Here is a 22,091-nt window from a genome sequence, read left to right as displayed (position 1 = left end):
CTCTTTGTGTAGGAAGTAGTGGGCTAGAGGTTTATACTACAGCATTCTGTGGATTCAAATATTCTATGGAGGAGCTGGCATGCAATAGTTGGGGGTGCCAGGGACCTGCCCTCAAGGAGAATAGAGTATTGTGTACTAACCAACTAACTAATGTAAATAATCTGATTTATAGTCAAATTACACATTGCAAGATTTAGAAATATATAAACGAGACTAAATATCCTGACTAGATATAAAATCTGTTGGGGGATATTCACAGACACAGACATTTGGATTTGGTAGTAATAAATGATTGCTATTCCCTCTGATAGGTAGTGAAAAAAATCTGCTCCATTTGGATAGTAAGCCTTGTCGAGAGTGTTCTGTGTTTCGATGCCCAGAAAGCAGAACTCGCTGAGTGTTTTCTGTGTGTCAGTGATGTAGTTAACAACTGTTTCCATTTTCATTGAATACTCTCAAAGAAGAGGAGGATGCTGTGAATAGGGAAGTGGGGTGGGCCTGGAACGTAGAGAGGGGGTGAATATGATCAGAATACAATGCATGCAATTGTCAAATAATTAATAAAATGTTGAAAATAGTAACAATTGAATACACGAGTTTCTGTGATAATTCTCCTTGAAATTCTTAATATTTAAAAACATATTTTATATATGGCAATACCATTTACATATTAAATATTGTGATAATACGATGATTTGGTATAGTTTTAAACAGAAGGGAAAATCACACTTTTGCTCTTAGAGCACCCCTTTAAAGTTACATTTTCTAAGCGGGTCAATGTGGCGATCTTATTCATGCTTGGTCATGTCTACTTCCTAGTGCACAATGGATTTAAAAGGACGCCCAGCTTTCACAATAACTGACTCAAAGAAGCCCCACACTACATTCCTTCAGAATGCAAAAACGACTAATGCTACATGATACACAGAAATATGGATCAGAATCTTCCTGAAAAGCAAAAACAATGGGAGGGCTGAAAAGACAAAGAAATTAGTTTTAAATCATTTTTTGACACATGTATCCTTTAGTCTATACGCCATACCTTCTCATCACTTAATATCACGCTCTCTCTCAGTGTCCTCTTTTATAATTTGAGACTCAACCCACACGTAGACCTGTTTACATGTGTGTATTAAAATATTGTACTTGCTGGGCATTGTTGGTGTATGTCTTTAATCCCAGCACCGGGGAGACAGAAGTAGGCGGATCTGGTTTCGAGGCCTTCAGAGTGAGTGCCGGGACAGTCTCAGACCCACCTGATAGGGAGAATATGGTTTTGTGGTGTTGTTTTTCTGAGTTTAGATCATCTTGCTTAATATTACGCTTTCTAGATCCATCCATTTTCCTGCAAATTTCACAATTTAATTCTAGGCAGTTGAATAATATCCCACTGTGTATGCATACTGCATTTCATTATCCATTCATAAATGTTGGTGGGCATTCATATGGCCTTATAGAGAAATGATGGAAACTTCTGGAGACGGAGCCTACTTGGTAGCAGCAATAGGTTTCTCTGCTCCCTCTCTGTCTCTCTGAACAACTCTGCTCCCCTACACCCTTAAGCCCCAGACCTGAAACCAGTGCATCCAATTGACTACGTATTGTTAAATCTGATGTTGAGAGACACAGTAGATTCTCCTGTTTCTCTTGAGTATTGTCAGAGTGATCAAAACTCTAAAGCTTGGAAATGTGACAGCACACTGAATTTATCACCTATGATAATTCATTTTTTTGTGGCCTGGAGATCTGAACCCGGCATTTGTACCTTTCGTCAAACTGTTATGTATCCTTGAAAGGATGCTGGTTGTTCCTATGACCTTGTCTCCCTCCGTCTAGCCCAGATTTCAACTACCAAGTTCTAGTTTCAGACACCTTGACAAGTTGAAGCTTATTCCACAGACCTGAGAAGGCCCTCTCTTGCATACCGCACTTGTTCTCAGTAAGTTTGCTAGGCTTCTTCTTGGCTCCCAGCCACTCTGTAACTAAAGGTATTAGAGTGGATTCAAGGATGGGCCTCCCCCACTCCCCACTGCTGGGTGAAGGCAGGAGAAGAGCCATCTTGTGACTGAGAGCTAACAAAATTCTTAGCTTCGAAGGCACAAGAAAGGCTTCATTTAGATACCAGGGAGAGATCAAAGCCAAGAAATACAAACAAGTCTTTTGTCTGAGGCAGGCGGAGAGTCATCACAAGGGAGCCCCACATCTCCGACAGCACAGCAGATGCAGTGCATCTGAGCGGTTACCACAAAACAAATAAATACTCCATGGCCCCTTCCCTTGATGTCTCAAGGAAACAAATCACAGGCTTTCACCTGTAACACATAGCAGCCTGCTCTCCGCAGCTGGCACCCGGTCTTCAACCCCCTTCTACTTCTCTAGTCCTAGATGAAAATTGGGTATTTGTTCATTGAAATCACCCACAAGGTACAGCTTTACTTGTGCATCTGAAAGAGTAATGATAAAAATGGTTCGATTTGAAACTTCCTCTGGGAAGTGACATATTGACTCCTTGGCAAATCGGAAGGGTTTCAGGCTGGTGGTGGCAATTAACAGAAGCGCTTTGCTCCGCTGAGCAAAGCTCTGAAACTCTAACTCATAAATGAATAAAGGGAAGCGTGTGGACTTCCCTCTGGTGGGGAAACTTCTTGATTGAAGAGGAAGATGGACATGTGTTGCCATCTAATACATGGGAATATTAGCTTCAGTGGTTCATACTCATGTCTGTTTCTGGTCATTATCATAATCCTGTTTCTTTGAAACTCTCATGTTTTTAGATGGAGAGCATCTGAATGTTTTCCCAATGTCTTGTGGCAAGTAATTGAGTTAAGGTATGCACCTGTTTTATTTAAAAATATTTACAAACTAATTTTAATGACTTCAACCAGTTAGAAAATTGAATCTTTAGTTAGATAATTATATAAAAATATATGGAGGTTACAAAACTTAACCTTAATTTTAAGGGTTAATATTTAACTTATTAAATTTGAAGGAAACATAAAATAGGTACTAGCTTATAGCAATTAAGGATTGCTAACCAAAGCTGTCAACTAGAGAAGATGCTTTTCTCTTTACACCCTAATTCTAAAAACACATTGTAAATATAAACTAGAGTCAGTGACCACACAATGTGCCCAGGAAGTCCCCCATTCAGTCCCTCTGTTTTGTGCTGGACATTCATGGTAAGCAGCAGGGGTCTAATTGCCAGTACATTGGAAGAGGCAGGAGAAAGTTAATGGATAGCAGGAGTGGTTAGTACAGAGTAGGTATCTGAGTCCATTAAGAGAGACGTGGATTTTACTGGGAATTTGGGGACAGGTTTCTATGGAAGTGACACATGAGAGAAAATGCAAGGGATCACTCAGTACTAGCCAGATATAAAGCATTCTGGTGTGGGGAAATGCGAAGCAGGAAATGAGGGAGATACAGGCAAAGACAAAATGGCAGAAAGGAAGGGACTTTTGCATCAACGAGCCACAGGGAAAGAGCACAGAGGGGAGCAAAGTGCATCTGACCTAGGTAGCTTTAGGTTCAGGTTAGAGAGAAGGCTAGCAGGCTAGAGTAGACAGGCAGACAACTCAAAGTCTTGCAGTCTGAAGACTTCTAAAGGTTTGGGAAGAGTCACAGGAACTGGAGGAGGGTTAGTGGGTATATTCGCACAGCCGGTGTACAAAGCTTACCAGTCTAAGGACAGAATGGACAACAACGAACACTTTCGGTATCCGGCTTGGAAATACATGCTCTAACCAGACTGCCAGTTGACTCAAACCTATACCTGTTTGAGAACCAAGAGAGCGCTCAATTGACTGAGTAATATTTTTAAATATATTTATATATGATGTTATGGGCAAAAGAGAAGAAATATGGAGCCAGAAATCAATGAAGGCAAAAGATTAATAAAAATCATTAGTCATGAAAGAGCACTATTTCAGATCTCCATATTTTGGCTTTTCAATAATATCCACATAGTGTGTGTGTGTGTGTGTGTGTGTGTGTGTGTGTGTGTGTGTGCATGTGAACTTGTACCTGTGGAGCTTAGAAGTTGATGTCAGGAATAGTCTTCTGATGTCTAATTTATTTTAAAGCTTTTTAAGTGTTTATTTTGTGTCTGTAAGTGGTTTGCCTTTAGGCATGCGTATGCATGTGCACCACATGTGTTCGTTGCCTGTAGAGGTCAGAAAATGGCACTGGATTCCCTTTAATTGGAGTTATTGGTCACTGCAGGTCACCATGTGGGTGCTGTGAACTAAACCTGTGTCCTCTTTAAGGGCTCTTAACCACTGAGCCATGACTCCAGCCCTTTCTACATGAGTTTGAAGAAAGGGTATCTCACTTGAGCTGTTAGCTCACCAGTTTGTCTCTCTTGAGTGGCTAGCTAGCTCCAGGGATCTGACTGTCTTTATACCCCAAGTGCTGAAGATACATTTCCGGCTTTTGTATTAGTCGGTATTGGGATTTGAACTCAGGCCCTCATGCTTATTTATCAAGCCCTTTGCCTACTGAGCCATCTTCCCAGACTCCACATTCACTCTTACATTCAGTCTATTCAAGGAAGGAATCTCTGTATCTTCTAATAGACTGGGGGATATGAATGGTAAAATTAGAACTTCGTAGAACATAGATGTTGTGGTATTACTCTAAGGCATGATGTGTGATACAAGGCACATCACATGTGATATATTGCCAAAATACATTCACTTATATCTTCACTTTGAATGTACCCTTTGACAGAACTGTCACTTGGTCCTTCTAACATGGGATAGAAATGGCTCAAGAACATGCTTGAGTTAATTAATCTGTTCAATGACTGACAGATTCTGGGCTGTGATCAACTTCTACAGAATGCATTTCGATGATGCAACTACAGCCCTCACATATGAAATTCACAAAAAGTAATACTAATTGCCTTTATAGTGATGCATCTCCAGGGCTTTTTCCATGACCCCAGATGTCTGACATAATCGACTGGTTTCCCCTTGTAAGCTTTTACCCAGCTCCCAACTGGTCCTTCAACCTACAGCAATCTGCAGGATATTTTCTGGATGAAAAATAACTCAACCAACAATATTCAGAAAGAATCACGAAACCACTGGCATCGCTCAAGTGTCGGAATCCGAGCAGGGACTTTGGAAGTCAAGTAAGTGTTATTGTGGCACCTCCTTGGTGAGGAGAGGGCTGCCAGGGCCGAACTGAATCATGTGCAGGTGCGTCCCGTCATTCGTTCCCTTTCAAGAAACGGCGCACACAGCCCAGGACTGTCTTTATGGATGAGAAGCGAGGCAGCGAGGGCCCCAGTCTGACAGGCAGGCAGAGCACACTCTCTCCCGGATGCAAAGGTCATTAAGACTTAATGACCTCCCCCGAGGCCACCCACCCAGAAGAACAAAGAGTCCTGGTTTTCAGAAAGATGAGAGCAGAGGAATGGTGTGTGCCGGGTTCCTGTGTGGAGACGCGGTGACCTCATGCTCTGACTTCACACATTGAGCACAGTCAGACCCTGGGTAGTTAAGAAGCGGGTAAAACACGCAGTAATTTCACTGGCGTTTTGGGAAAGAAAAACTGTTGAGCCAGGTCCTTTTCATTCTCTTATATCACCGAGTTCTGAAAAGACATAAGACAACATAAAGATTACATAAACAGCAAAAGAACCTCCCACAAACATACATACCACACCATGCACATACATACACAATAAACACATAACATATCAATAAACATACTACACATATAAAATATACTACATATACAAATACAGAAAAACATACCATATACACACTAATACACACAACACTGTGACTACGACTGCTACAGATACCACAAATATACTTAAACAGATATCACACACACATACATCAACACAGATCACACAAACACACATATACCACAAACATGTATATAAATACATAAAACACATACAACATAATGCCCCCCAAATACATATACACACAGCCCTTATCTCACACACACACATATGAACACATAACACACACATGCATGTACCCAACCAATATGCCACACATACATGCATAAGCATGCACCATATAGACACACCACACTACATATCCCATACACCACACACAAATACATAAACACACACCAACACTATACCATAGAACATGACATACACACATATATAAATATAGCAAGCACACAGATACATACAAATATACACCATACATCACACCACATATACCATACCACAGACATCACACCCACACATATATACATATAGCACACACTTATATAAAAAAATAACACACATGCATACACCTTATTCAAACACCACAAATACATAGATAAACATACCCCATATAGAGACAAACCATACTACATAACCCATACACCACATACAAATACATAAACACATACCACACACATATACCATGCAAGAACATTCTTATTTTGACTTTTCCCCTTTCATCATGATATCTAAGCACTGGGACTTACTCTTTGGATTAGATAGAACTTTGATGGCGAAGACTGATGACCAGTTTCTTAGGAAGTAATTGAGGGTGAAATAAGATTTTCCAGGAAAATAAAGAGAGAGAGAGAAATTGCACTTAGCCATGCCCTCTCCTTTAGCTGTGCCTGGTTCTTTTCTGTGCTTTGCTCAAATAATTCTTAAGGTGGAATCCTGAGACCTGCCACGTTAGCACCTCCTTAAGACTAATGTTAAAAGCCATAGTCTTGGGCTTCATCCCAGACTTCCTGAACCAGAAACCTGGATGTAGACCCAGCAACACATGTTTAAATAAGACCTCCAGCAGACTCAAATACTTACACATTCAAACAACTAGAGTATTCAGTTGCCTGGAATTTCTCATAAGTGTATTTCAATATTATAACTGAAGGCAGAGATTAATACAAACCAAAAAAGCCGAAGTATTGTTCAAGTCATGGGAGAGACTTTGATATTCCTTCAGGAAGGAGCTCTTCACTCAGTTGCAAGCAGAGCAGTTAGCTGACAAGCCCGTAATGCCTTTGGTATCATGCATTTTTACTGATAATCGTCTACAGCAAGTCAATGTAGAAAGCTTTCTAGGACCTGGTCATTTCAGCCCAGGTGATAGCCCTCTGATGGCCACTCCTCAAGAGCTTGCTATCGGATCAGATCAGGAGCACCTCTGTCAGACCAGAACTGAAGTTTAGCTGTGGGTCTTCCTTTCTTCCAGCTTGCCATTTGAAAGTGTCACATTGGACATCTGAAAGTTTCCCCTGCCCTACTCTCTTTCTTTCATTTTCCCATTAGCTTCCCTTGTGATGATACCCTGGAACGCCTACATTGTCTTATGTATCAGCTTCCAAAGGTTGCCATTAGAGTAATTGTGCTTGTTGCTAAAGTAAAGCCTGCATCGGTTTCTTTCCTCTTTGCCATCAGAGCAAATGAACGATAGTAGATTCAGGATAACCTCCAGCCCTTGGAGGCAGGAGCGTGAGGGAGGTCACCACACAACATCTGCAGTTAGGAAGCTGAGAGAGATGGTGGCTGGCTCTTAGATGACTTGTTCTGAAATTCACTCCAGGACCTATTTCCTTCAGGTGGTGCCCCCCACATTCATGGTGAAGTCTTCTGACATAAACATGTCTGGAAGCATCTTAAATTATATGCCCAGATGTATGTTTTCTAGGCGGTTCCAAATCCATTCAAATAGACAATGAACACGAATCATCACATCATCTGAATTTTCCTCTTTCCCAAATATTAAGTCTTCTTGAAGACAAGACAGAATTCGGACATATTTTGTACAATCTAAGCAGCTTCATTCAATAACCGGATTATGTTTAAGAACAGACTAAGACTATCTAGCTGGACTAAATGCTAAATGTGCTTGCAGCAAATTATTCACCCCAAACCATTGACTCAGCAGGATGGGAACTCCTGAAGAAGAAAGCCCAGCCGAGAAGAAATACAGAAACCCTATCTTCACTTGGTGTTTGGCTGCAGTACTGGAGAGGTTACACCTTTGCCCCCTCTACTTACGCTGAGTCCTACAAGATTAATGAGCTAATAAAACAGTAATTAGAGAGAGATGGGAAAAGATGGATTACCGGGAGGTGAGGACAGGCAAGCTTCACACACGGGACACCTGTTGTCTTTTGGGGGAGGAAACTCCACAGTGCCACACTTAATTGCTCATTAACTTCAACGCTGATTTCCTGTCTTAGGAAAACACTTGCCAGGTTAATTTGAAAGTCATACCCCGTACATTGATATGGGAAAGTACTCAAGTGTTATTTCTTCACCGGTATCAAAAACAGAGAGAAACTGAACTTGCCAGGTCCATTGTCATAAATCTCACTGATGCTTGGTGTCTTATAGCTAAGGCTTTAGTGGGGCCTGGTTGCTATACTTCCCTAAAGGATTAAGTTGTGTGGCACCAAAAAGAGATTTCTTAGAGACAGAAATATCCAAAAGACTAGAGACTGAACTCTTTGGCCTATACCTCAGGCATTACTAAGTTCATCTTATCTTTGTTCTTGAAGGCTGGGTGGAGCCACTTCCTACATATATTGTGTCCTGTGCATATGACAACTGCTAAAAGACTTGCCTCAATAATTTTGTCTTATTTGTATTATAATTATATGTATATTATAAATATCAGGCTTGTAATTTTCATTCATTTTGTTAATTACTTACTAGTGTGTTTTACTAATTATTCTATTTTCTCATTAATTTTTTAAATTCATTAAATATGTACATCTGAATAACAATTTCACCAATTTCAGATAGATAGATAGACAGACAGATAATTGTGAGAGTCATATATATACATATATAAAACTATGTTTTTCTAGAGAAATGATGCTTATTAATATCTGAAAAGGAGCTGCCAATTAGTTCAAGAAGTTTTCTTGATATCAAAATATTTATTGAAAAAATGAAACAATTCTTAAAATGCATGCATGACTAAAGTATGATAAAAGTTAATATTGTGTGGTATATATACATTCCATCCTCTACGCTCTTATTTTTTAAATGAAATAAACAGATGGGGACATGAAAAATGGACGCTCATCACCTAGTCTTTAGTTTCTAATAGTTAGCAAAAATGACTTCAAGTTGGGTCAAAAACAAGGAAGCAACCCACTCAGAATCTGGCTCAGCCATAAAAAAGCCAGGCTTCAGTCTAAATGTTGTCCTACATGCAAGCAATCCCCAAAAAGCAGGAACGCAAACTATTCTACAAATAGTGGGCATAATTTTCAGATCATTGTCCTTTCGATACTGGTAGTACAACTTCAAGATAAGTTCAGTTAATGCAGATAGCCATATTCTAAGCTTCGAAAGCAAGAAGACAAGCCATATGACATTGCAGACACAAAATTGTGTCTCTAGCCCAGCTGAGTCAGACAGAATACTCCAAATGGACATGGATAATATAATCCATGGACATGGATATATAATCCAAAGGACATGGATAACTTAGAGGAAGAGGTTTACATTTGGATATCTGTTGAAGACTATACACCCAAGCACTGCTTACATTTTTACTGTTTATGCTGACACACACACAAAAAAACTTTCATTTTAAGCTGTAAATGTCCCACTTTTGATCCCCAGAGTATTAATTAGCTATCAACTACCAATCAAAAACAAGTTGTAAAGTGCTTACCATAGCGTCTTGGGAGTCTTTTCTGTCCCTGCATTTCTGACTAGCATATCTACTAAAGGATATGGATTATGCAAATCTTGTTATACAGCACAAATGTCTAGACTATTCCCTTAAATAAATGTGGTGCATGTTTTCAGTATAAAAACTCTATCTTTAAAATTTTATATACTTTGTCACTAAACTTTGGAGAGCATTTCTTCCAGAATTTTCCCTTTGTTTTCCAGTTCCTGGAGCTTTCTTTCAGCTGCGTAGTTACAGCTATGTGGAAGATGCTGAATCATTAAAACAAAGATATTTTCTTCGTTTTGGTGTTTTGAAGCAGGGAGAGTTTCTCTGTGTATCACTGGCTGTCCTGGAACTCGCTCTGTAGACCAGGTTGGCCTTGAACTCAGAGATATTCCTGCCTCTGTCTCCTGAATGCTGGGATTAAAGGTATGCACCACCACACGCAGTTCAAAGCAAAACTGCTTTATAGATTTTTTATTTAACTCTTCATTGATTGTATATCTAAATTTTCATAGAAAAGACAGAGTTAGTGAAGGAAATTGAATAAATCGATTATTCTGTTTCTGTACTGACATTTTTTTTTTTCAGTGTGAAACTGCCTCCAGAAGATGGAGAGGATAAAAGGCCAACCATAAACTGGCAGAAACAGGTTCCAAAGACCACTTAAAATTGAAAATCAAATGATGGACAAAGATAGTGTTACAGAATGGAGATATTCATGTGAAAAACTAGTAAAGAAAGGGGTGGGTAGATCAAAGTCTGGTAATAAAGTGAGGTCAGCTTGAATGGTAATATTTGATAATATAATATAACAGTAATCAGTACTCTCTTTGTTTTTGGTGTTTTTAGAAGACTGTCTTCTGAGAAGCAAGCCTAAGGCTAGCAGTTAGAGGAAGTTTTGAGGGCCAGAGCGATGACTTCAGGAATGAAGATGATTGACGCGAAGCCTGATGAACTTAGTTCAATCCCTGGGTATATGTGGTAGAAGGAATCCTCTCATGAAAACTGTTTTCTGACCACCATACACATGCCATCGCAAATGCATGACCGTACACATAACCATATCACATGCACAATCAGTACATATGTTCAATAAAGCTAAAAACACTGAATAACTTGAATAAACAATAGCAATTATATATTTCATAGGATACTTTGTGATTTTTTTTTTATTCAGTACAATCTACAGAAAGATTCAGTCATTCACAGAAGCTCCTCACAATTTGATTTGGTGACCATTTATGGAAGAGAGACTTCTACTAACCCCCACTCTCACTTTCTTTCTCTTTTTTTCTGTCCTAGAATGTTCCTATATTTTGAAACATGGAAAAGCTGCAGATACAAACATTGGCACATGCACTCAATGTGTGTAACTGACTTTTGCTGCCTCTCTAGGAATATTTTTCAATCAGCATGTGCTTTTTTCAGACATATTCTATATATTCATGAGATGAGGAGCAAGGGAACCAAAATACAATGTTATGTATATTATATGTTAATGACTGATAAAATCTTGAGCTATTTCTCCAGAGCATTTGTTGCAAATTTCAAATTCTACAAAATATTTAGGGTGGTTATAATCTAAGCAAAGTTCAACATTAAGTCTTCCTCTCCTGTAGGTAGTTCATTTTATAAAGAAAATGAGTTGAGTTTATATGGCCATCAAGAATTCTGAGAATGTGCCAAATTCACTACCTTTAAAAACAACAAAAAGTAGTATTTGTTTAAAAAATAAAGGAGAAGTGATGGATAAAAACACTGAAACATCTTAGGATATTTTTCTTCTCCTTCTTTTAGAAAGGAAGGCAAAATAGAGAAGAGAAAAATTCTGCAAAGAAATGCCCCTATTACGGCTATTTTCTGGAATTGTCCCCAAAGGATATCTTTTTTTGAATAAAGCTGCTTTGAAAATATGAAATGCAGAAACATCAGAGCTATTTAAATTACCCCAATGACATATTTGCTCCTAGATTTCATTTTCAGTTATTACAGCTTTCCTCAGTTAGGTAAGACGTGATTTTAAAAACAACTCATTGTAATTGAGCGTGGCATAGGTTATAGAATTTTGCAAGTATTGTGTGCAATTTGGGTAAAGAACCTTAACATCAGCAAATCTTCATGTTGAAAATTTAGATTTTAAAATTACTTAGTGGAGGTTTCCTTGAGGCTATTATTATGTCGTTGACTGTAATGTCATTGTCTAACATTCTTACTTCTATGATGACTTGGTCGCACAAAGGATGAGGTGATCATGGGAAAGGTCAGGGAAAATAGTTGAGTCCATCTCATGACCAAATTATATCCATGTCTTCCAATGCCCACTTTTAACACAGATTCGGTTTCCTCTGATTTACAGAGAACAAAGGATTTCTCAAAGAGAAGAAAATAATTTGCAGTCAGTACACATGTAATTGTAGTGCAATGGCACAAGCTAATTGACTCAAAAACACATTTTAGTACTTTAAAAAAAAAAAAACTCAAACCTGGGAACCTCCCAAAATTCTCTCCAAAGAAAATGTTCTATTACAGCTTAGATTGTACAAACACACCCTGTGATTACCACCAACCAGAAACTATGGCAGAGGCTCAATGCCAAGGTATGAAGAGGCAGTTTAGCATCACACGCCATTCCTCTCTCCCAAGTTATTTCACAAGCTATAAGAGGCCTATCGATACGCAGTCCTTTGTGTGCTTATTCTCCTGGCCATCATTCCTCTTATTGCAGTGAGGAAATGAACAATTGTTGCTTACCTGTGGGACAGGTGACCTCTCTGCTCTGCATAGCCGTCATAAGTCGTTTACCAAACCAGTCAGCATTCACAACCAGGCATGATCTGGGTGGTCATGCCAACTTGAAAAACAGTTCAAGACATACACCATCAATACTTGACCCCCCCCTGAGAAAAGTAATTCAATCTAAGGTCTTGGCCACTAAACTTGCCTTAGCTAATGCTCTATTTCAACAGAGAACATTGCAAAGGCCGCAAGGCTTTGGTTTGCTAAACTGCACACTATTATAATGGCTAGTATCCTTTGCAAGACCAAACAACGATTCTAGCTTTCAGTTACTACATTTAAATATATGGGCCATGTATTCATTAATAGGATGAGAATAATATAATATATAAATAAAAGGCATTATGTTTTGCTGAACTCTCCTAATAATTAAGCTCAGATATTATTTACACCATTAAAGTTAAGTAAACTATGTGGTTCTAGATTTTATTTGGTCATAAAAATGAAAAAGAAGTTGTTTTCGTGACATATAAAATTCTGACTTGTAAATAAATCTTGTCATTTAATTGGGAATGTTTTATGTTGTTACAATTTGTGGACTTTTCCGTGGTAAGATACACAATTTCAGGACATATGAATTACCATATTTTTATAAGAATTTTCTTTAAATTATAATATAATCACATCGTTTTCCTTTTTCTCTTTCCTCCTGCCCACTTCTCTTATGCATCCTCATTGTTCTCTGTCAAATTCACGGGATCTCTTTCTCTATTGTTTTATATCTATACAAAATAACAACAAAATGACTGCCAATGATATTCTACTATACTCATAGATCCATGACTTATTCAGTCATGATGAGAAAGACTTCCTCTTTTAGCAGATGGGAACAAATACAGAGGCCCACATCCAGAGAGAAACACCTTTGCACACACATCTCTAAATAGAATGTTTCCATCAGATCCTTCCCCTCGGAACTCAGGGAATCCAGCAGAGGAGGAGAAAGAAAGAGCATTGAGCCAGAGGGAATGGAGGACACGGGAAAACAAGGCTATGAACAGTGAGGAGTCGAATAGATGCATAGTTAAGGAAAAATACAAATAATCTTTTTCAGTGATAAGTTCTGACTTGGAACATTCTCCTAAGGGGCGTGTGAAAACCTGGAGGAACTCGAAGGATTGGACCTCTGATAAGTAAAGATGGTTCATTCATGAACCACATGCAAATGGCGAGTGCAGTTAATGAGGAACACCCATCTGCACTCCCCACCTTATACAATGAGGCCCTTGTTTGGCGCTGCTGATAGAAACTGCAGTGGCTGCTTTGAGCATCTTGCCCCCACCCCCCTTTTTTAACTAAGCTCACCTTCTTGTGTTTACATGATTACCGAATGCAATGCAGGATCTCTTTCAAATTAATACCCATACCCAGAAACACTATCATTGTTCTTAGTGCCGATGCCTTACAGATCTTTGCCTAACAAAAGGGGAAATAGAATGGCGAGAGCTTGGCTTCCTTTTCCCAGCATGCTTTTCAAAAACTGGCCTGTTGCATGATGAGATGAGCTATTTATTCACCCTATAAGAATGCCGCACATCAGAGAACTGTTTTTCCTTGCAGCGCTCTGCAAGTAGCAGCAGAGTATTTACACCGTGTCTAGTTACAACCTCAATCAGGCTGACACCCTGGAAGAAGCAATTACTTCGTCAAAATAATATGCTATAACCCAGACTGTGTTAATCCATGACAAGAAGACCTCCCTTTTACTGATATGTTTCTGTTCTAATAAGAGAATATACAGTATTAACTGCCTTTCTCCAGCTTTGCTTAAGGGCAGCATATATAAAACCACTTTCCTTCATAGATTTCAACTGAATTTAAAAAAAAATTTTAAAAAAAATAGCTTCTGATAGAATTTTTAAGATTTCCTGCCCTGATAAGATGCACAGTCCTGGGACATCAGTGGCAGACAGACCTTAGAAAGGATTTGAATTGGGCCTCAGAGTTGCTGTAGCTGCATCTAATTTAATATTCGAGGTGCAAGAGGTATTCATTACAGTAACATGGTAAATAGCAAAGGTTTGGGGGTCTGAGTTCATTCTTGGTCTATCACATGGGCATAAATTCTTGCTCCTTATATGCTAGGCATAATAATAATAATAGCACCTACTGAATAGACTTTTAATTTTTTAGGATTAACTTTACATATATATAGTACCATTCCTTCACTCAGCACTGAGTACTCGCTACATTCCAAATAATTTCTAAACTTTACATATATATAGTACCATTCCTTCACTCAACACTGAGTACTCGCTACATTCCAAATAATTTCTAAACAAAAGCTATACAGCAGGAAATCCATTAAAATCGTTGTCTTCAAAAGTTTAGAGATGTTCTAGAGACACAATAGCTAAGATCCACAAGGTTATTATTTATTATTTTGTAAGGCACTGAGGATGTAGATTTGTAGCTTTTATTTATTTCAATTATTTTAACTGAAAAAAGAAATTTCTCCATACAATATATTCTGATTATGGTTTGTGTGGATTTGAGTAGATGGGGAAAAGGGGTTATTTGTGGAGCATAGCATGAAGGTCTTTGTGCCCATAGATCTGCAGAAAAACCTGGAATGTTAAGCAAAAGGAATGTCTTTCCAATGGAAAAGGTGAAAGACCTGTTATTCCATCCAGAAAGCTGAGAATTGGGAGTGATTAACAGACTAGTGTTGTATGCTATCTTTTGGGCCACCCCCTGTGAAGCTCCTACAAGCAGGACTGGAGGTGACTCATAAGCTAAATGACCATTATAGACAGAGACTCCCCCAAGCTCTCACAACCAGAACCAGAGGTAGTTCTAATAACTAAATGGCCTCTACACTATCTGCATGACGTAGACCAGACCATACCTTTGTGTCCTTAAGCTAGTACAGGTAGCCTGTCTCTGGAAGCCATCTTCTGAAAGAAATGGCGTGTACCCTGAATTGAGCTGCTACATAACTATGCTTCTTTATGCACCAGGAATTGTAATACACCAGGAAAATTTTTTCCAAACTATACTTTGTGTAAACACATTGGAAATAAATCATGTGTTATTAGATTCACTGAAGTCTGATCCAGGTTAATGAAGTCGATCTGCATCGGGTTTTCCTTTTTAGCTCTTCTAGAGACTTGCTTCCCTTTCTGAGTACCTGCAGGGGCTCACTCAGGGTGGATAGGAGTTATTTTTAAAAAGCAGAACAGTGAGAGCAAGATTCACATTTTGGGTTTGGGGTTGGAAGTGGGATAGGGTATTCTAAACCGTGCAGAATGATGATGTAATGCGAATAAAGATCTCAGTGTTAACAAATGTTATCACGCTTGATTCTCTTCCAACCTTTCTTACTAAATAATGAATGACTGGATTCAGTAATTATGAAAATAGCTAGAACCCACTTATGAGTGAGTACATACCATCTTCATCTGTTTGGGTCTGGGTTACCTCACTCAGGATGATGTTTTCTAGTTCCATCCATTTGCATGCAAATTGCAAGATGTCACTGTGTTTTTCTACCACTGAGTAGTACTCTAATGTGTAAATGTGCCACACTTTCTTTATCCATTCTTTGGTTGAGGGGCATCTAGGTTGCTTCCAGTTTCTGGCTATTACAAATAATGCTGGTGTGAACAAAGCTGAACAAATGTCTTTGTAGTATGATTGAGCATCTTTTGAATATATTCTCAAGAGTGGTATTGCTGGATCCTGAGGTAGGTTGATTCCCAATTAATGATATTGAGCCTATGGTTCATGATCCCAGAGAAGCTAAGTAACAAAGTGAACCCTAAGAGAAACATATATAAATCCACCTGGAAATTGGAAATAAATAAGATTGCCTGACAAAATTGGAAAAATCGGGGTGGGGGAAGAGGACATGAAAAGGGAGGGGGAGGAGAAGTTGAGGGAATAGTCAATATGGAAGAAAGACAGAGATGAGAGCAAGGAAAGAGATATCTTGATTGAGGGAGCCATTATAGGGCTAGCAAGAAATTCCTAGAAATCCACAAGGATGACTCCAGCTAAGACCCTAAGCAATAGAGGAGAGGGGGCCCAAACTGGCCTTGCCCTGTAGGCAGACTGATGAATATCTTAAATGTCACCATAGAATCTTCACCTAGTGACTGATGGCAACAGAGACAGAGACCTGCATCAGAGTACTGTACGAAGCTCCCAAAGTACAACTGAAGAGAGGGAGGAGTGAGAATATGAGCAAGGAGGTCAAGACCACGATGGGTTCACACACTGAAACAGTCTACTTGAGCTTATGGGAACTCACCAACTCCAGCCTGACAGGGAAGGAAACAGCATAGGTTCAAACTAGTCCCTCTGAAAGTGGTAGAAAATGCATGACTGGGGCAGACTGAGGGGCTACTGGAAGGGATATCAGAATTTATCCCCTCTTCTTGTACTGGCTATTTTGGAACCTATTCTCTTTGTATGGATACCTTGCTCAGCCTAGATATAGGGAGTATAAATCCCGGTCTCGGGCCTCCATCTTTGGCCAAGGCAACCCACCAAATCTTGACCCCTCCCCGGGAGGTGGGGTGGGAGCAAGGTACCCTGCCAAAACTTTGACCACTCACCCAATCTATTTAAACTCCATGTGGCCTCCTGACTCAGTCATGTTTGCAGCTTAGCTTCCTCGGGGTGGCTCTGAGAGAGCAGAAATCCCATTAAACCTGGACCTCCTTTAATTCGGTTCAACATCATTTGGCTTGATTGAGATTTTCATCAGCAGAGAGCTCGCCCTAGGAAAATTCCTAACAGGAAGGGCCTTGGACCTTCCACAAAGCAAAGTGTCTTTCCCTTTCTGTGGAGTGGATGGGGGTTGGGGTGAGGGAGTAAGTGGAGGGAATGGAAGGAGGGGAGGAAGTGAAAACTTGGGTTGGTATGTATAATAAAAAAGAGATAGTTTGTTTTTTTTAAAAAAAATAAAAATAAATAATTAATAGGAACAATATATCAACTAGTGATTAATCTAGGAATAATAGGCACCCAAGTTAGAAGGCGTTCAGTTAAAAAGCCACCAAAAGATCTTATGAAGTGAAACTTATGTTAAACAATTATTTTCTTTAAAGAAATTAGTATATAGCAAAAATTGTTTGGAACCAGTTTCTTCAGTTATTTAGTAAACTAAAATCGTAATTCACAAAAGAACTGGAAGCTACAAAGATCTCTTAATTTTTGTAACCTTCAAGGCAATGTACCTGTCTGCCTGATGGAGAGGACTTATATTAACTTCTCTCTTCTGCATTCAGACTCTCAGAACTTTTACCCCACTAAGGATATTTAAGTACAGAAGGCACATTGCAAAGCGTTATGGGAATTGTGGTTCCTGGACTGTCAGCCAATGGGACACATAGGGTAGAATAGGATGGAGTCTACATAAGATATCTATCAAGAGGAAGGGAAAAAAGAGAAGCAAGATCTTTTACTCTTTATGCAGTGTTGTGTTAAACTCTTCATGTTCACTGATTCCCCACAAATGTGTATATTGATTGTATAACATCTCTTCCATTTCATCAAGAAGGCAATCAGAATTTGGATGGATTAATTAATTTGTCCAAAGTCTTACATTTAATGACAGGGCTAGGCTTTATTCCAAGACTCCGCTTTTATTTATCTAGGTTCATTATCCATCGAGAGAAAGAAGAGTATGACTAATTATTTAATAATATAAGACAAATTATCATTGTATCCACACTCTTTGTTCAAGGGGAGCTAGGGGAGGAAATGGGAAGGAATCGTGCTAGTTTCAGAAAAGGCAAAGCCAAGTGAACATCTCTAAGGAAAAGAACAAGGAGACATGCAAAATTACTGTGCCATGCCATTTTCACAAATCTTTTGAAACATTATTTTCAGTCATGGTCCCTGGTGGAGATTTAGGTTCCCAGAGCCTGAGAATATCAAATCTCGATGGAATATTAGAATTCAGTTCACCTTGAGTGGGGCAAGGAAACCACTGAGATTCCAGTATAAATAAGTCTGTACCAATGACCACCCAGACAGACTTTGGTCAATAACTTTTTTTTCCCTAAATGACATTCTAGTCTGTTGTTCTAATTATTTAATATTGATGAATATGCGTCTGTGTGTCTGGATGTTAAAACACAGATGTAGAAATCCTGTTTGCTATTCTTGGCTCATCCTCAAACCTATTGGCAGCCTTGTCAGGTTTTATTCAGTCTATCCAAAGTTTCCAGAAACATCATTACTTTGCATTAAGTCCCCTTCAAAAACATAAAGGTACTGAATGAAAATCTCATGCTTGCAAAGCACTTTGAGATTCTGGAATAGATCCATTATTTAAGCAAAACAAAAGATCTGTCCTTGTTACTTTGGCTCAAGCAGTATTTTTATGAATAGAAGGAGGCACGTTTACTTAAAAGAGGCAAGTAATCTCCCTCTGAACTCTTACAATCGTAGAATGATTTCAATATCCACCAAATTTCAAGAGTAGCCATAAAATGAGCTTGCTTCCAAAAATCTTCCCAAGCAGAAACACTGTTTTTCGATGACTGAGATATTTCTATCCTGAGGAACAGCTGGCGATACTCTACAACTAACCAAGCATTCCCACACTGTCTTCGGAAGACTAACAACTGGGGTTTGCATCAACAGTATTGTATGAGTGTATATTATCCAAGTAAAAAAACATGTAATCATTAAATATCCTTCCTTCTTTGAGAATCTCTATGTTTCTTAAGATTTTAGGAGAGGAATCTACCTACATACTTTGTTTCGTTTACCAATCTGTGTCAATCCCCAGAATTGAACGTGTTTGTTCAGTTAGAGTAGACTTTTCATTGCCCATTGAACTTCAGTATGAAATGTTTGATTTTAATTATATAAATTTACTATCTCAATCCTCAAGGAAAAAATATTTAATATCATTTCTCAGTAAAATAACCCAGAGGTCAGAGAAGTCAGAACCAAATGATTTCTATATAACAGTGAATTCAACAAATGTATTTATTGAAACCCAGTGAAGTTCTCTCAATTTTTAAATGTTTTAATGTCTATTTGTACTAATTCTTTGAGAATTGCCAACATATATGAATACAGTGTTTTCTGGTCATATTTATTCCCCACTCCTCCTCCTAATCCCTCCCAGATTCTTAACTTACTAATATATTTCCTTTATTAAAGAAACTAAAATAATAATTTCCTGAAGAAAACTTTTTTTTTGCCAGGGGACCTGTTCTAGTTTCACTTCTACCCTTGGCAGAGCATTTCCCTGTAAACAATCTCAGCATTTTTTTTCCTAGCCTTTTCTTAAAACCTCAAAAATCTTTATTATTATTATCATTATTATCGGTGTTGTTGTTGTTACTTTACATCCTGGCTGCAGTTTCCCCTCCTCCTATTTTCCAGTCCCTCCCCATGAGCCCCCTCTGTTCCTGCCCTCCAATCCACTCCTCCTCTCTTTCTATTTAGAAAAGTTCAGATCTTCTATGGATATCAACAAAGCATGGCATATCAAGTTGCAGTAAGAATAAGCACCTCCCCCATGGGTTAAGGTTGGACAAGGTAACCTAGTATGAGAAATAGGATCCCAAAATTCAGTGAAAGAGTCAAAGACAGAACCTGATTCCACTGTTAGGAGTCCACAAGTGGATCAAGCTACACGACTGTAACAAACATGCAGAGTCAGTCTCATGCTGGCTCCCTGGATGTCTGTATAGTCTCTGTGAACACCTCTATGTCCACATTAGTTGATGCTGTGGGTTTTCGTGTTGTGTCCTTGACCCCTCTGGCTCCTACAATCCTTTCTCCCCTTCTTTGCAGGCTTCCCCAAGCTCCACCTAATGTTTGACTATGGGTCTCTTCATCTGTTTCCATCAGTTGCTGGATGAAGCTTCTCTGGTGCCAGTAGGACTAGGCACCAACTTACGAGTATAGCAGAATACAGTTAGGAATCATTACAATGACAAAAAGAAAAGAAAAAGAAAAAGAAAACAACACCACAAAAATTATGACTGATGGATTAGCATCTGAACATTTGTTAGAATGTTAAATTCCTGATTATGTTCTGCTAGGGATTACTGTTTAGATTTACCTCTAGGCATATTCTCTTTTCTGATTAATGATATTTCAGAAAATGTCATGGCATTCTGGTTTTGTACCATTCCATACATTTCAATGAAAAGTTTCATTTTAATTTTAGTCTGAATGTGTTTCATCTTCTGTAAAATTTTCACTATCTAAATTAGAATCTTCTAATAAAATTAAAGAAATAAAATTAGATTTTTGAAAATCTATAAACTGAACTTGAAAAGGAGTTTTATTTTGTTCCTAAATCTGAAATATGCAATTAAATCTCAGATTTTTTTTTATATTTCCCAAGTTTAAAATAAAATATTTTTTCTCTGCTTACACTGATCAAATATTGCATCACTCTGTACTTTCCTGGCCAGCCATGGATTACTTTGTGGGTTACATCTCAACTTTGTACAGTGAACTTACAAACTTGTAATTTCCTTTCCACATTTTCTTAGGATAGGTTCTTCATTCTCGGCATCCTGCAACTTACTCCTGCTGTAAAACTAAAACCTACTTTGACAAAGTCAGATACAGCCACTTGAAAAGTAATAACTATCTTCTTGGAATGAATTCTTCCATTGGTGCTTCTCAGGGTTGTCTAGACATTCTAGGTACATTCTCTCCAGGTGATTTTCATATCACTATTTTGACTTTCAATGGTGTTTATGTTTCTGAATATTTGCTTCTAGTTCAGATTTCTTTGGTGTCAGACCTTCACATCTCACTGCACATCAAATATCTCCAGTTAGACAACAGATAAAGCTCTTGCAAACTCTATATTCACAACCAAGATCACATTCTTATTCCCCCAAACTCTCTGAAGTCCAGTGACTGCCCAGTTACATAAGCTATAAGCCTCACAGCGTCCACAATTTTGGTCTGCGTCTATGTTAGTGCTTAGACTCAATACAAAGTACATGTGATGCACTTTTTAACATTCGGAATTATCACATCAGTCCCTTGCTTTCTACTGTTCAGAACACGATGATCTCTTACATGGACTATTAGAAAGAAACTCAACTGAGTAACATTCAACCTCACCTTTCTCCAATTCATTGTTTACATTAACTAAACATGATCATATCATTTTCTTGGTTAATTCTCTATCTATATGTGCCATTGTGAGATCCAAATTCTTTGAAATGGTCTGCAGCATGTGGAAGATATGCACAAACTGAATTTCCTTCGAATACTGAATACATATTCTCTTCATCTCCATTCTCTTCACTAAACTAAAGGAGGATCCCTGAATTCCTTATTTTGTTTTTCTTCAGTCCAAGTCCTATTGACTCAAAGAATAAGTAATCATATATATGATCCCTTTTCGCTGCTCCAAGTATGAGGCAAGCACCTGATTTTGAAGAATATCCAGAGCACAGGGAATAGAGGTACAGTACTGTATCCACTCGCTCACTTGGCTCTGGTGTCTGAACTAGGAGGACAGGCTTGTGGTTCAAGCAATTTTATCCACAAAGGCCATTTCCACAGCCATATCCTATTAATACTGTTGACACAAAACTGCTGTTCTGAGCTTTTTCTTCATGAATTCCTGAAAGGTAACAGGTAGAGGCTGCTGCACTTTTTAACAGCTAGGAAAGTGCCCAAATCTAGATTTAGCACTCAGACCTAACTCAAGGCAACCTCCAGGGAAATGCAGAA

This window comes from Myodes glareolus, chromosome 19, assembly GCF_982192425.1.
Source record: "Myodes glareolus chromosome 19, mMyoGla1.1, whole genome shotgun sequence".
In the NCBI taxonomy this organism is placed as follows: domain Eukaryota; kingdom Metazoa; phylum Chordata; class Mammalia; order Rodentia; family Cricetidae; genus Myodes; species Myodes glareolus.
The sequence above is the reverse complement of the archived record's forward strand: the minus strand, read 5'-3'. Positions refer to the sequence as shown.